General features: G+C 34.6%; 2 long non-coding RNA genes across 4 annotated transcripts; both read left to right on the forward strand.

Moving 5' to 3' along the window:
- The first annotated feature begins 823 nt into the window (after positions 1-823).
- Positions 824-2385, forward strand: LOC131045821 (uncharacterized). Its single transcript, XR_009105866.2, has 3 exons — positions 824-1144; positions 1259-1358; positions 1470-2385. It is a non-coding gene; the product is annotated as an uncharacterized LOC131045821 (long non-coding RNA).
- A 5283-nt stretch (positions 2386-7668) lies between these two features.
- Positions 7669-8953, forward strand: LOC131045823 (uncharacterized). Of its 3 annotated transcripts, XR_009105868.2 has the most exons (4): positions 7669-8014; positions 8090-8150; positions 8229-8401; positions 8524-8953. It is a non-coding gene; the product is annotated as an uncharacterized LOC131045823 (long non-coding RNA). The 3 variants fall into 3 exon arrangements; XR_009105869.2 differs by having other exon boundaries at positions 7669-8150; XR_009105867.2 differs by having other exon boundaries at positions 7669-8401.
- The last annotated feature ends 8442 nt before the right edge of the window (positions 8954-17395 follow it).

Below are 17395 nucleotides of genomic sequence, written 5' to 3' on the forward strand. Positions count from 1 at the left end.
TCGAAAAATTGCAGAACAAATTCTTCAAAATATCAATAAACCTATTTTAGTTAATCTTAATATCTAATTACAATATTTAAAAAAAATAGAAATGATTATATCTTATCATTTGAATTATGATAAGTTTCTAAATTGATATGTAAGACAATCTTATAAAAACTATTAAAAAAATAAATTGACTAAGTTTCTAAATTTATATAAGAAAAAACATACTAAAAATTCATATAAAAATAATATAAAATTAGAAACAACCACTAATTTTATTAGTTTTCACATAAGATCTAAATGTCCACAAAGGACCATATAAACCGTCAAATTCTAGGCCAGCCCATAAAGATTGAACATCAAATATTTTTCATGCAATTGCAACGCATAGCTCCTTGAAACTGGCAGATGAACTATAAATAAAAGTTTTCTACTTAAACTCAGCGAACATAACTGTCCAATAGCATGCACACCATGCAAGACTGCAAGCTACAGTGGAACTGCTTCTTGTCTCAAACTCATCAGTTTTCAATACTTGTACGGTTGTACCTATTGAGCATAACTCAGCGTACATAACTGTCCAATAGCATGCACACCATGCAAGACTGCAAGCTACACTATGCAAGAAAAACTACATAACTGTCCAATAGCATGGACAAAAACCTCTAAAAACATAGCATGCACACCATGCAAGAAAAACTAAGCATTGGTTAAGTGAAGTTCAAAACTACTCACGCAATCTAAAAATAGCTTAACAAACTAAACTAAACTATGTGCAGCATGGCGGTGGATGGCAGACTGCAAGCTACAGTGGAACTGACTGTTGTCGCAATATAAATTGATAGATATTGCTCTATCATTTTGAATCAACGATGTGTGGAATCCGCTGATCTTTGATTTGGGCTGCTTGTATGAAACAAGTCCATGCCCCTCTCTTCTCTTTTCTTCATCGCCCATGTGTGGAATCCGCTGATCTTCTTGTGCTTGGGGAAGCAGAGCATCCAAGTAAGAGATGGTGATCTCTTCTCTTTTCTTCATCGCCCATGCACAAAAAGAAGAGAGAATAAATCGCCATCTCGTACTTTTACGTTCTGTTGTGGAGAAACACTTAGTCGCAGGATCCAATGCATTTTCACCACTGCTTCCTGCGAATCATAATGTAAGCGTTTCAATAAATAATATATCCTGTTTGTGTGTTAGAAATAATTTGTTTGTGTTTTGTGTTTTGTGTGATTTTAAATCTACATGCTAATGGTTTCTTTCTGTTGTTTAGGGTTGCGATGGATCAATGTTGATGTTATTGATGATGTGAAGGAAGAGGCAGAGGTAGAAAACAATTGTTTCTTGTGCCAACAAGAGATGCCTTCGCTAAGGTAATAATAGTCTTCAAATTAAATTGTAAAATTGTTTAAAAAGATTGATAGATCATGAAAAAGGAAATCATAAAAGATAAAGATTGTTTAAAATTCTTGTGGCCTTTGCAGCACGACGCACTAGAGGAAAGAAGAAAAGAATTGGGGGTTCGGGTGCCCTGCTTATTGGGCCAGAATGCAGTCGGCTGTAGAGAATTGTGCGAGTATTGGGTATTGGGTATTCACACTGAACAAATTATTCAGGCACTCATTTTTGCCCTGCAAAATCTACACTGATAGATTCTTGGAGTTTTGAAGTGTTTTTCCACATTAGAATTTAACAAATACCAGTCTGTTTTTCACTTCAAAATCTTGAATGTTGCGGGCCTTTCATGAATCGAATATACTAAATATGAACACTGCTGTGCTTAATAGGATTGTTTAAAAAGATTATAGATAAAAAGGAGTGTTGAAGTCTGTACTCAACACTGCTGTGCTTAATATTGTTCTGGGCTCTACAGCACAAGGCACTAGAGGAAACAAGACTTTCCCACGGAGCTTGCAGAAAAGTTGTAGCAAATTGGGTCCGGGCGTCCTATGTGACTGCGTATTGGGCCAGAATGCAGTCGGCCAAGAAATAAAGAACGGGGTTCGGGCGTCCAAATCATCTTGGGTTGGAATGCAGTCAGACAAATCATCTTCCGTGGAGCCCATTTTGTCCAGGGATGAAATAATGAAGGCCGTTGTAAGCACCGTGCCAGGGGAGATTCGAACCCTTGCCATGGTGGACCAGATTGACAATGAAGAATCGGCTGTAGAGAATTTCTTAGCACGGCCTTTCATGGCTCGACTTGTTAAGGTCTTATAGGGATTTCAGTATTCGATCATTCATGGCTCGACTTGTTTGACCATGCTTTCCTTCTGGGTCTAAACCAGCAATCTCATTCATTGTTTTATTTCAGGTGTGGGAGTTTTTATTGTCGATTTTACTTGTAATATGTGATCTTGGTCTTCTTGATCTTTAAAGATATCATTTAGAACAGAAAAATAACCGCTACCATGATTTGTTTGATATCAAATCATTTTCATTTAGCTATACAGTTACGTGTTTGCATATATGTTTCCATCAATTACAATTTAACACTGTTATTCAAATAAATGATGATATGAATTAAACTCAGTTTAGTTGTATGGATTTCTTTTTATCAATTACACATATTATGCATGCATGCATGCATGATATATGTTTATTTGAATATTATGAGTATTTTGTATGGAAAATAGTTTCTATATAGTTTTTTTTTTTTGGTTCTATAAGATTGAGAGTTGTTAGAGTGGATTTGATCCAAAATTACAAGCTCAAAATTATTGTGGTATCTTAGGTTAATACAACTTCAATATATATGTTGAAAATGATTCTAATTTATTTTATATTATATTTAAAGAAAGTATGGTGGTAACAATTTATAAAAGGTGGGTTTAGTTAATTGTTTTGTGACTTTTGTTTGAGCACATAAATTTTGAAATTTATGATCGTATCTCAACCCAATGACATCAACAATTCTAGAAATAAGTATTGTTCTATAAATTTGAATAATTGACATTATTAATCTGGATAAGATCACAAATTTAAGAATATGTGTGCTCAATGCTCAATTAATAACACTTTACATAGAAAAAAAAGAAATTTGGAAGGTGTTAATGTTAAATGCCTTTCATACCTTGAATAGGTAAGAGACATTAAACGCAAGTGGTTTCCATCACAAGACAACTCATCATGCATTATTTGCACTAGCTTTTCCATACAACACTAACCAACACATTTAATTTATAACGTTATTTTTAGTAGGAATTTTGTGAGGTTCTTCGCCAAGGAGCAATAAATCACTTTAGAGGTAACCTTATTCAACACTATGCCATCACACCATTTAGTATAATTGAACATATTTGTGTTAGAGATAGTCTTATGCTCAAGAAAACATATAATCTTACAAGCTTCCCTAACCACCAAGTATGTCGTCCAGTGTGATTGAGGAAATAAATACTGCATACTATATAAAATCTTATTGAAATTCTATATGCCTTTACTATACTAAATTTTTTCAAGGAGCAAATGAATCTAGTATCAAGCATCTTGTTACCATCCTTCTTGTAGAATTAACAACCAACCAATTTATCTCTAACCAATTTCCAAGCTTTCTAGACACTCTTGGACACACTTAAACCATAGGGGACCCTAGAGTATTTACTAAATAAGTAATCATAGATGTTCAATCCTTTCCAACCTTTAGCATTTTAAAGATGGGCCACTAATAGGTGAGATTAATTTACAGTTCTAGTAGAAGTTTTATGAAATGAGAGCATAAGAAAAAAAAAATTAAATTAAAAGATTAGGGGGCTTAATATCATAGAGAATATATTAAATAAAAGAGTTGTAAAAGGTAAGTAATTAAAAATAATTGAAAATATTAAAAAGAGAGAATTTGAAAATAGTTATAAGAACAAATGCTAAATAAATAGATCTTAAATTAAATATAATATTGAAGGTGGTGCAAGTTAAATAAATACATATTCTCTAAGTTTTGGAACAAGACGAAGGGACGTGTTTCTGGTATGGGGTACTCTTGTGTCTCTTTTAGGGGATGGCCACTAAAAAGTAAGAAACTTCAAATATTCATAACATAACATTATTAAAGAATTCATCATAGGATTATTGTAGAAGCTTACTACATAAATTTGGACTTGAATTGAGATTTTACATGAGCACTGACAAACAAATTAAGAAAATTCAAATGCTTTTATTGACAATGTGCATACATATTATAAATAATTATAACAAAATGCCCAAAAGCTTCAAGTTTCAACTATAAAATGATAAAAATATAGAAATTATGTCTGTCCCGAATCAACAAATGCAATTGGTAGGTTTTTATCAAATCAGAGCTCGAGTTTGAGTCATTGGTAGTATAAGGGATCGACTTAGGCAATGGATCCCCAAGTCATCGAGTTTGAAAATTTTTGGGGATAGAGACGAGGGAAGTAATTATAAGTTTAATTATTATAAATTAGGGTTATGATCAAAATATATATGATGGGATATTATAGAATTATATTAAAAACTATTGGAGCAATTATAAAGAAGGAGAAGGTTAAATGGGAGAGAATATAAATAAGGAGAAAGGTTAAATTTCTTATAGATTATGTTGAAAAATTATAAAGATAAAAATAATGCAAATATATAACAAAATGGAAATAAAATAGATTTGAAATAGAATGAAAAGATTAATTTAAATAATATAATACTTGAGAAACACAATATTTTATTAAAAACTTTATAATTATATAAGAACTAAAATTAATTAAAAAATAAGCTTATAAAGATGAGAGAATAAGAAGGTAGGGGTTTCAAAGGGGATGAAGATTGAGAGAAAATAGAGAAAGGAAGAATAGTGAGGGTATTCAGTTGGGTAAGGAGATGAATGGAAGGATGAAGGGGACACTAAGAGGGGAACATGAGAAACAAAACCTTGAGTGAGGAGACAAGATGGAAAGGAGACACATGAGGAAGTAGGGAAAGAGGTGGAGGGTAGTGGAAAGGAGAGGATGTAGCCATAAGAGAAGGAAAACAAAAACTCAATGAGAGGAAAATGAAGGTGAGAAACAAACGAGAGAGGGAGAGAGAACGTGAGAAAATAGAAGGAAAGGGGGTTTAGTTTTTAAGGGAATTTAGAGGTCAAACGAAACTCAAACCCCACCCTCATCTTAATAAAGACTAGTAGGGTGACTTAATTTATATTGTGTGTTTGTGTTTCCTCTTGAAAAACTCTCTTCTTCAACTAGGACTTGTCTCCTCTAAGAAAATGTAGTGTTTGTTATTAGAAGAAAGTTTGGCAAGGGTATATTTTGAGACTTTCTCATGCATGATGTAAACATTTTTGTTCTTGATTGAAGTGTTGGTGGAACAATTGGTTTTGCTAATGTATAGGGTCCAACAAGATCAAATAATCTTATAAACGTTAGAGTTGAGCATAATGTCTATGTGATCTTTGGACAATAGGATAATGTTTTTTGATAGGTGAGTAGGCTTTGCAGACACATTTAAAGCCCTTTTATGAAGGATTGTGGAGATCTTATTAGAAATTCTTGCAATCTATGGAAGGGCACACCATGGATAAACATAAGTGTAAAAAAACTTATGTTTTAGAACTAAAGCACACTTTGGCTTCTTTAAAAGCCTTAATGTTGTGTCGCTTGTAGTATCCATTTCACTTGTTGGCCTTAGAGAGGCGGGACAAATTTTGGGCAGTGTATTCCTCATCACATATGTAATGGGCTCTAATAGAAAAAGTCCTCACTCAAGATACTAGTTTTATTGGGGAGGATGGTGATATGAGGATGCATGGTAATAGAGGCTGGCATGAATGGTATATTGAAGACACAATGTACAAAGGAGTTGTCTCCTTTTCTAAAAGGAAGAACATCTAAGAAGGGGAGATGGTTAGTAGTTTCAAATATCACTATAAAACATCTTCAACCCTCAATAGTTTTTATTGGAAGCATTCAAATTGATATACTATGGAAATATCACATCTTCATTTGTCTGTTCACACATATTCAATGCTAAGGTTTTTCAAATTGGTCATATTGACAACCTACTATCATTGTTAAATTTGTTACGCTTCTCTAAATTAAATTTATTTATTCAAATCACATGTAATTAATTGGGTTGTTGGCTTTTAATCGTAATATATTATTTTAATTGCACCCTTTAAAAGGAAAAATGGAGACTGATTGGGTACACATCTAGTTCTAGATGGATCTAATTTATAATTTGATGTAATAACAACCCACTCATAGTAATAATATGTAAAACCTATTTTTGATTTGATACATAAATGAATGGCATAATAGTATGTCTATTGGCTATTTGGCAATAAGTATCAACTTTAAATTCTTTGGTGGGTGTTGCTTTGTTAGTTGAGTTGGTCCATGGTGGGAAAGTTATTTCAATGGATCAGGATAGTACTTATTGTTTGTGGCCTCACAAACTAAGGCTAGTTACGTCCCAAATTTACCAAAAAAATGTTGTTGATTTGATCCTATTAAAAACACATTCCTAGTCATTAATGACGTGGGGTTCAACTCACTTCATTTGAAATTACAGTTATGTGTTAATTTGATACTTATGTATCTCTTGCTTGATCTAAACCTCAATTTGGTGTAATAGTTTAACCCATTCACACCAAATTTTTAAAAAAGGGATTATATGTGCATACGTTACATCAATATGCAGCCTTAGTTTGTCAATTCTTACATTGTCAACAACGAATTTGTTTTGTATAGGTTTTGATTACAGTTATTGAGATTTTCATACTTGGTTAGCACTATTGTCTTTTAATTTATTTGTACTAATGACCCCCCACCCGATGATTAATGATTTATGGGGGCCGGCTGTGTGTTCAACTAGAATCGTTATATTAATTTCTATATCACACCAAATAATGATATATGCATGGCTAATTCAATGTTGGATTATTGTCATTAATGTTAATGTGCATTTCATGACATTGATGGAGTTTAGTTCACGGAAAATTTATGACACTATGATTGAGATATTATCAAACAAGGAGATAAACAAAGCATGAACAAAAACCTCTCCAATAACATGGACAAAAACCTCTACAAACATAGCATGCACACCATGCTTTATTTTCAAGAAAAACTAAGCATTAAGTGAAGTTGAAAAGTACTCTTGTTACCTAAAAATTGATTAACAAACTAAACTAAACTAAGCATGTGCAGCATGGCGGTGGATGACAGACTGGAAGCTACAGTAGTGGAACTGCATGTTATCTCTTGTTTACTTCAATTTTCCATCCTTATAACTTTTTATAAAATATGCTTCATAATTCACTTAAAAGGTGTACTTGAATCTTCCAAAGAATTCTGTTTGAATAAAAGTATGCTATCTAAACTCAATGTAAATTAAGAAACTACTACATATCTTTCCAATAACATGGACAAAAGCCTCAAAACACATAGCATGCACACCGTAAAAAAAACAAAGCATTTAATTAACTGAAGTTCAATACTACTCTCACAATCTAAAAATAGCTTAACAAACCAAACTAAACTAAACAAAGCATGGACAAAAACCTTTACAATAGCATGCACAAAAACCTCTACAAACATAGCATGCACACCATGCTTTATTTGCAAGAAAAACTAAGCATTAAGTGAAGTTCAAAAGTACACTTGTAACCTAAAAAAAAGCTTAACAAACTAAACTAAACAAAGAATGTGCAGCATGGCGGTGGATGACAAACTGGAAGCTACAGTGGAACTGCATGTTGTCTCAAACTCATCGAGGAAGTCAGCATCAATTTTCAACACTTAAACCTATTAAATTGTGATCTTACCATAACATGAATGATTCAATTAATAGATATTGCTAGTCTATCATTTTGAATCAACCATGTCTGGAACTCCCCGCGAAACGACGATGTGCGGATCCGCTGATCGTTGATCTTCTCCACTACCTCCGTTGTTTCTTGGACTTCATTGCCTGCCATAGACATCAAACAACGAGGTGTTGGAGGACATCAAAGATCAATTGCAGGATCCAACTGCTTTGCTGAGGATAAGAATGCATATTCACCACTGCTTCGAGCGAGTCGGTAATACAAAACCCACTAACAATATCTTTGCTTCAATCAAATGAAATGATTCTTTTATTCTCTGGTTAATTGCAGGATCCAATTCTTGCGGATGCATTTTCACGACTGCTTCCTGCGAATCATATGGAGGCATAATGTAATCGTTTGAATAAATAATTTGTTTGTGTTTTGTGTGATTTTTCCTACATGTTAATGGTTTCTTTCTGTTGTTTAGGGTTGCGATGGATCAGTGTTGATCAACTCTACAGCGAACAATACTGCGGAGAAAGCAGCCATAAAATTTTTTTGGTCGATTTGATGTTATTGAGGATGTGAAGGCAGAGACAGAGGTAGATAAGAATTGTTTCTTGTGCGAATAGTACTGCAACAAGAGATGCCTTCGCTAAGGTAATAATAATTTTCAAATTGAACTTCAAACAATTTAATGTAAAAATGTTTAAAAAGATTGATAGATGAAAAAGGAAATCATAAAAGATAAAGATTGTTTAAAATTCTTGTGGGCTGTGCAGCACGACGCACTAGAGGAAAGAAGAAAAGAATTGGGGGTTCGGGTGCCCTGCTTCTTGGGCCAGAATGCAGTCGGCTGTAGAGAATTGTGCGAGTATTGGGCTGCGCAGCACGACGCACTAGAGGAAAGAAGAAAAGATTTGGGGGCTTTGCAGCACGACGCACTAGAGGAAAGAAGAAACGACTTTCCCACGATGCTTCCCATGAGTGCAGCAAAGAAAGAAGAAAAGAATTGGGCCAGAATGCAGTCGGCTGTAGAGTATTGTGCGTTGGGTATTCACAGAGAACAAATTATTCAGGCACTCAATTTTTTCCATTCAAAATCTAAGAAAGACTATGAAATTAGAATTTAACGAATGCCAGTCTGTTTTTCACTTCAAAATCTTGAATGTAGCGGGCCTTTCATTAATCGAATATACTAAATATGAACAACATGCTTTCTTCCTGGGTCTATACCTATTACCGGCAATCTCATTCATTGTTTTATTTCAGTTCTTGATTTAGGAGTAATATCACTCATGAGATTTGATCTTGTTTTTTTCGTTTACTTTAGAAACCAAATCATTGTGCACAGAAAAATAACTACTACGATATAATTTGGTTAGCAGCATATTTGATTCTTTTCGCTATACGCTTATGTGTTTGCTTGCAACTGAATTAATTAATTTAGCTGTATGGACAGTAATTCTATTTAATACAGGTTTATAATTTGATTACTGAAAATTTTGTATTAAAGTTGTTAGGGTGGCCTTGATTCTCAGTTGTAAATTCAAACTTATTGTAGCATCTTAGGTTAATAGGAAATGATTGGAATGTATTTATCATTATACTAAAAATAAAAGTTGTATAAAGATAAGATTACAGAAACCATACTTAATAAATAAGTATTTAAACTTACAAAAGTGAGAATTAGCACATGTAGTGGAATCTAATACTTGTGAATGAATTGTCATATGAACTTGAACTGGTAGTTGCAAGAGTGAACTTGTAAAGATTCAACTAATAAATTAAATAATTTGTTGGAAAATAAGGATCACAATCTCCTCAATTAAACCCATTAGAGGATTGATAGGACAATGGGACAATGATAAAAAATATTAAGAAAGAAAGATGTGCCTTTGATAATAATACTACACAATATACTCAAATTAAGTTTTTATGAACTCAATAAGGTTAGTGGTTCTATAAGAGAATATGTCAACAATTTAAGTCAATACAAAATTTGTGCTCTATTAGATTGAGTTGCTGACCTTATTAGGTTAGTGCTTAATAGCTAAAACTATATAGAGGTAGAAAAGGTGGGGGAGGAATTTTTTATATCACACTATTTCATGTCATTTCATATTGAATTTAAGATCATGATAACCATAGCTATTGTGGTTGATGGGTTATTTCATATTGAACCCTTAGATCAAAGGTGCTTGGATATAATTCCTAATGCCACAATTTAGGGCTCATTTAAGTAAAGGTTTTCTACTAGTTTGTATTGTTGTGGTGATAGAAAATTGGTGTAAAATTCTTGATTTGGTCAATCTTTTCCTTTGAGCAACACACTTGATTTTACATTTTTCCTTATCATCAAATAGGGGTTTCTATAGAAGACTTTTCCTTCTTTGGCTTCAATATAACATTTAATTTGTCTAAAGCATGTTTACCCTCCAACTAAGTCATACAACCTTTCTTCCATTACTTTCCTCCCATTTTAGGGATCAACATATGGCTTGTAGTTACATACATTTTTTAAACATATTTAGAAGCTTTTCCAAGTGTCAATGACACATTTCATTTGTTTTTTTAATAAATACACAAGCGGAACATGTTTTATGAGTTATTATATCAACTATATATAAGAAACCCATCATAGGGAAATGTACAATTATTGATGAAGCAAACTGCTTGTTGTTAGTGGGAATATAATGAAAGTATGTTGGTAATAATTTATAAAAGGTGGGTCTAATTAATTTTTTTGGCACTTTTGTCTATTGAACACATAAATTTGACATCAAAGATTCTAGAAATAGGCATTTCTCTATAAATTTGAATAATTGACATTATTAGGTTGAATACCACAAATATGAGGAAATATGTTCTCAAATAATAAAAATTCACAAAGAAGGAATTGAAATGTGGAAGGTGTCAATGTTAAATGTTTTCACACCTTCAATAGGTAAAATACATTAAATGCAAGTGACTTCCATCACACGACACTCGACTTCCCATGCATTAATTACACTAGGTTCCCTATACACTACAAACCAACACATTTATTTTATGCCATTATTTTTAGTGGGAATTTTGTGAGGTTCAATTCTCCCACATAATAATTTAACATGAACATAAGATTTAATTATCATCTTAGTTTTTCTTTTCTTTTTAATTTTTGTAGAATGTGATAACACCCAAATTTATGTCCTCATCAGTGTCATCTCATGTTACATAATATTTTATTTGAAATATTCCATAATCCATTCATTTGTATCTAGAACAATTATATTAGTAAATATAAATAAATTGTAGAGGCACAAAAATGCAATGAAAAGAATATAATTTATTACTTATTCAATTGTAGTTTGAGAATATAACATAAAATTGATGATTTTTTCTTGTAGATAGATTACTAGGACATAAATAATCAAATGGGATAGACATTTTTATCATATTGAATTTCTTTAGAGAGATGTAATTATCTCATAAGAAAAGAGAAACATAGCCCAACCTCTATTAAATAAAATTGATTATTACTAAATTAAAACATATGTATTACACACCTTTAGAAGAAGCATTGATCCTGTAGACGTATAAAAAAGACCATATTCCTAAATGAATATTTAATGTTCATTTTATTCTCATTCCTCTATTTAGTTAAACCTAATTTAATTAAATTATCCACATTCCTCTATTTGATTAAATAAATTATTCAATTTATTTATTTAAATTCACTTAAACCTTTCACATCATTTAATTGAATAAATCATTTTATTTAATTAAATCACTTCTCTCTACTTTTAATTAAATTTACATTTAATTAAATAGTTCACCCCGAATAAATAAATCTAATTTATTTAATCCTCCACTTGCAACCACAATTGAAATAAAGCAATTTATTTTAAGTAAATTCTATTATTCCTCACCCACTTGCCTCCTAAACCCCCTTCCTAAATTATTCTAGAACCCATCTAATCCTAGTCAATTAACCTAAACCCTTCAATTATCCCCTTTCCCTAAATTTGAGGAGGTCACTTCTCAAATTTGGAGTAAAGTATTCCAAAGGCATTAAAGCCTTTATGCCTTCAACAAGCTAACTTGTTGAATACCATCAAATTTGGAAGGACTCTTACAAGTTTGTCCCCAAAGTCTCTTAAACCATTAATGGTTAACTAACCCTTTGTGGCATGGTTAGAGACTTTTTGCCTAACTCAACCCTCATCTAACCCAAGGGTCTCATCAAGCATTCATTGCTTTGACCATGGTTATTCCTTTAACCTTTGCACAAGAGTTTACCCATTTGGGTAAAAGCTTTATCCAATGGATAACCTTAACCTAACCTTAACCCTTATCTCCTAAGGTAACCATGAGGCCTTCTCAAGCATTTAATGCTTCTTACATCTACTCTCAAGTAGTCTTATGTTTACAATTGTCACCATTTCATTGGTGAGAATTGCAAACATGGATTGATAACTTTTAATCCTAACCCTTGATAAGATCATTCAATCCTAACCATCCATTACCCTGTTTCCCCCACAATTTTAGTTTCATTGAACTGCTTTTCCCGCATACATTTCCAGTGCCCACTGTGGGGCATAACCCCATTAATCAAATCCATTTTTGAATATGACCAACTTTGCAGGTACGCGGGAAACGAGAATCGACGTGTAGGGAACATTTCATAGTGCATCCGGTCTCCTGTTTAGCACGTTGGACTCATCTCTTAGCGCGGAGGAACCCTTCTTTAGCGCATAGACTTTTTAATATTTCCTGTAGCTTTCAATGCCTGAATTTAACAGTCCAGCGCATCTGGAAAACAGTTCAGCGCGTCGGTTATTTTTGATAGCTCATTTAGGGCATTCTGTAGCCCATCTAGTGCATTCTGTAGTGCATCATAGACAGAAAGAAAGAAATAATTTGTAACAAAAACCTCAAATTAGACTTGTGGAAGTCCATGAAACCATCTTTTTTGCTAACTGATTAACTGATTTTCTGTAGGTTACTAACAATTTGATTGCAGGTTTGGAGTCTATTTTATTTAAGCTAGGATTAAAGTAGTTTAAATTTTACTAACTTTGCTAAGTTAGTTAAGATTAAAATTTCTTTTATTCCTTGTCAAACTAAAATTGAACTCACATTTCATTTTGGACACTTAAAAAGAACAACAACAAGAATCTTTCTTGCTTTCTTAGGAGAAAATTTTCATTTGGGGCATCTAAAAAGAACCAACAAAATTGTATTTTATAAAAGAGCTTTAAAAAGAACCTCACCATCCTTTGGTGTTTAAAAGGATCAATTTTAATTTCTGCAAGGTAAAAGAACCTCACTTGTCAAGTTTTATTCAAAGTAAAAGAGGGAAATTCTTCAACTTTGTCGATTTCTTTTGTTGACCAAAGTCGAAATCTTTACTTTGTTGACCAGGTTTCTTTTCACTAGATTAGATAATCATTGTTTTGAGGATATAAAATGAAAACCATGTTTTTGTGGAGCAATATCTCCATATAGACTTTGACAAATCATTGCGATAAAAGGATAAAAATTACACTTGTGTGCTTTGCTTCAAAAGTGGAAGGTATATCCTCTCCCCTTAACTAGGTGATCAAAAAGCCTAACCACACTTACGCTTTCAGTGTTTTAAAGCATTTTTAAATCCTTTAGCAAGCCTGCCCTCCCAAGGAGTTAACAAACTCTTAAAGCCATTCTTTGGCTGATGTGAGGAGAATGACCTAAGTGGGGAATGACTTTGACGCCAAGTGTTCCAACCCACTGTAATCAAAAGTGGAAGGTGACAAAAGTCCTTTTCAACGGTTGCGCGCAATGATTAGCCTTCCCCCAGTATCTTTATGATATGTAAAGTCTTTTTTCTAAAGGTTGGGAAGCCTCCTGAAGGAGTTTATCACTGACAGTTGAACAGGAAGCCTGATTACGAACCTTAGCATTAGAAACTTTGAGCTGAGTCAGTATCCAGACATTTGTAATATCATAGTGCAAGGGTGGGGAAGAATCCGTCCCCAAGGTTACTCACCATATATCTCCCAAGATAACTACTCAATTGTGAAGCAATTCACTTTGAGTTAATTTCTGGCAAAAGGCAAAAAAATGGGCACCCCCTAGGGGGTAACAAGGTTGTTTGAGCTGATAGAGTATCGAGACTAGTGGGCTATGGTATTGTCGATGACCTCTGAATAAAGATACTAACTGATTTGTATTATCTGTATCAAAACCTGTTAAAACATTGGGAATTTGAACACATCCTCACAGAATATACACTCTTTGTTTAGACTAAGAAAAATGGTTATCTCTTTTATGCTATGTTTTCATGTTATACTTCAGAAAATCATCCATCACAGTTGAGAAAAAAATTCAAGAATCACAGAAAAACCACCAAGTCAAAACAACCAGGGCACTTTAGCGTGTAAAAGCAACATCTTAGCACTTTGAAACCATCTTTTATCGAGTACAAGCTTCAACTTAGCGCATCAGTTCTAAAGTCTAGCGCATAAACAATCCCAACATTCAACAGTTCAAACCTTAGCGCTTGCTGAAAACATCCTAGCACGTTGGCGCAACAGCTTAGCATGTTGCGATCAAACATTAGCGCGTTGAGGTCAAAAGATAGCGCATTGGTATAACATATTAGTGCATAAATTTCAAAACTAAATCAAAAGCAAACAATCTGAATTAGCGCATTGAAAGGGTAGCTTAACACGTTGAGATCATTCTCTAGTGAATTGGAGACATTTGATAGCGCTTTGGGTTTCTGGCTTAGCGCATAGCCGAAACTGAGAAAACAGAGAGTAAAACAAGAGATATAACATGGGCATAAATACATATATATCCATGAGTGACATATACATCAACCAAAAAATGTTTCCTAATAAAGCAGAGTCATCTCCTATCCCTAGGACTAGTAGTTGGAGGATGGTGACTAGATGTCCCCTCCTAATTTGGTCGTCGGGGTGGGCCCATGGGTGTGTATCATGATACAAAACACAAGTGAGTCCGCGAGGAGCTCCTGCAATCCTCTCCATCATGATCCCATGGTATGTGGCTGCCTCTGTCTGACATGTTGCTAGATCATGCTCTATCTGATGTAATCTCTCTAGCAAAGAACTCTTTGTATCTTACTAGATGTCCATCTCTATTCGAATGGGGGTGAATAGGTCCTCAAGTCATCCTTCCCTTCCATGTGATCTATGTGCTATCTGCAAGGAACTGGGGATGTGTATAGACATAATGAGGTATGTCACTGCATGTTGGATAAAGGAGTGCCATTCCTAGATGCTAGCTGCAAAGAGAAAGAGAGAATTTTTCATCAGTAACATTCTATTTCATCAAATATAAACAAATAAGATGCATAAATTAGACAATCATAAAGCACCTTACTTGGATCTCCCTCTCGCCAGTAGGGGTCATGGAAAGGAACCACTTGATATTGGGACCCACAAGGCTCTCCGTGCTTGTACTGTCTCTGCATAGTAGCCATGGGCCAATGGGGACTAGAATCAGGACCCCTTATAGGGTCCTTCTCCGCTTGTGATGGGAGGTTTGGTGGATCTAGTGCTATGATGTCATCCCCAGAGTGATGAGGAACTGCATCTGACTCATCCTCCTCAACCTCCTCCTTGTCCTCCTCATCCTCCTCATCCTCGTCCTCTTCCTCCTCATCCCTATCCTCATCCTCACCCTCTTCCTCCTCTTCTCCATCATCCTCAGCATCTCCATCCAGATCCCTCTTTTGTATCAGGATCATCATCATTAGCCTGATCATCTATGCCCTCCTTAGATGTAACAGGTTCCTTCTCATTGCCCATCTGTCTCCATGGTCTGAGATTCCCTCTAGGATAGTCTTGTGGAAAGATGGCTCCAAGGTATGTCCTCCCCCACCATGTTTTGTACCATCAGTGCGCGCCCACATCATCTCTATAATCTATCACGGCATCTCGATCCAATCCATTTGAATCTGTGATGTCAATCTCATCGCTCATAGGCCTCGGAATAGCTCCTGGCCTAGGAGTCTCGCATGAGTGTTAGCTGTAAATAGGAACATTAGTAGGAACACATTGCTTGAACCTAAATAGCCACCGAACTTGGTTGAAGTAGAAGGGAAGGACTATGTGACTATACCATCCCTCTAGTAGACAGTTCCTTTGCATGCAAAATAGTTGCCTGTGTATCCTTTCCCATATATACATCTTGAGGTATGGTCTCCATATGATCATACCCACTGTCAATATATCCGGACTAAAATCTCCAATACAGTAGATCCCTGAACCTCCACTCACGGGTAAGTGGATAAGAAAATACCCTAGGCTGCTCTGGAACTAAGTTCATAGGGACTCTAGTAGGCCTAGTGCATGTAATATGCTCAAACATCCACACCTATAGTAGTGTGCACGTCATCAGATTGCACCCCTGTCTAAACACATACTCTCAAAGGTCATGATAGAGATGTGCAAGCATGCTCTGACCCTAAGCGTATACTCTCTGATGTTTCTCCATTACTCTAATCATGTAGGTGAGACCTCCATGCATATGGGTTCCACGCTGGTGTAGGAGCACCTACCTATGAAGACATGAACCAAGAACAAGATGATTTTATATTATCCGATAAGGAACGTAATAAGACCCTATGGGTCCTTTTTGTAATTCAATGTCCTAGGAGTGTGACAAGTTTGTCCATGTTTGGGTCAAATTGTCATCTAGGGTCTGGTGGAGAAAATTGAGTCAATAAAGGTCACAATTGTCTAAATTGAGGGATCAGATGATCACAAGTCTATTTGAGTTATTTTTGATGTTTTATAATCAAATGTAATCATTTTGGGGGACTATGATAGTTTGGAGTCTAAGTTGGTTGAATTATGCAAAAGTTGTCATATTGTCAATTTGTTGTCATGTAAAATTTTGCACTTTTTTGTAAGTTGTAACTCTCCAACGGTCAGTTTAGTTTGAAAAATGGTTGGAGGAGGTTTTTTTGATTTGGGAGATACCCTTAAAGGCCCCAAAGACCGAAGGATGTAAGTTGGTTGATTTGGAAAGGAAATTGAAGCATCAACAACTGTTGGAAACTCAAAAAATTGTCTAATTTCTATTGATTGAATACTGAAGGTGGATTGACAAGAATGCTCATGGCATAGTTACTGTAACTAGATTTTTTTACCTTTGTTTTTATTTTAGTGTAAAGTCTTGAGGTGATCACTGCCTCATTCTACAAGAAAATCTCTATCGGGTAGCCTAAAACCCTCAAACCCCTAGGGTTTGACTGCAATAATGGGTTTTGGTCTATCAATCCTTAACTAAACACTATGTCGTTATAGGAGATGAAAGGCCACTATATCTTATGTCATTTCCAAAAGACATTAAAAGGATAGAACAAGGCGAAGAGGATGGAGAACTAACCCTAGGTCTGGCATCTCTATGTGACAGGGCAATTTGATGAATGCAGTGCATGAGAATTGAGTGGTATTGCACTGGAAAGGGGTTTGAATGCAGTAGAATATTACTTTGGAGGTTTACATAACATTTCATGGTCAGTGATGGTCACCCATTAGGAGAACAAAACCAGTTTGTAGAAGGAGTTTAGTAAAATAGGTCTAATATCCCTATTAGGTTTATTAGTGCAGTATTGGTTAGGATATCCGCAAGTTGGTCTGGTACCAGAAATTGAGT

The sequence above is a fragment of the Cryptomeria japonica genome, chromosome 5, assembly GCF_030272615.1.
Source record: "Cryptomeria japonica chromosome 5, Sugi_1.0, whole genome shotgun sequence".
Lineage (NCBI taxonomy): Eukaryota > Viridiplantae > Streptophyta > Pinopsida > Cupressales > Cupressaceae > Cryptomeria > Cryptomeria japonica.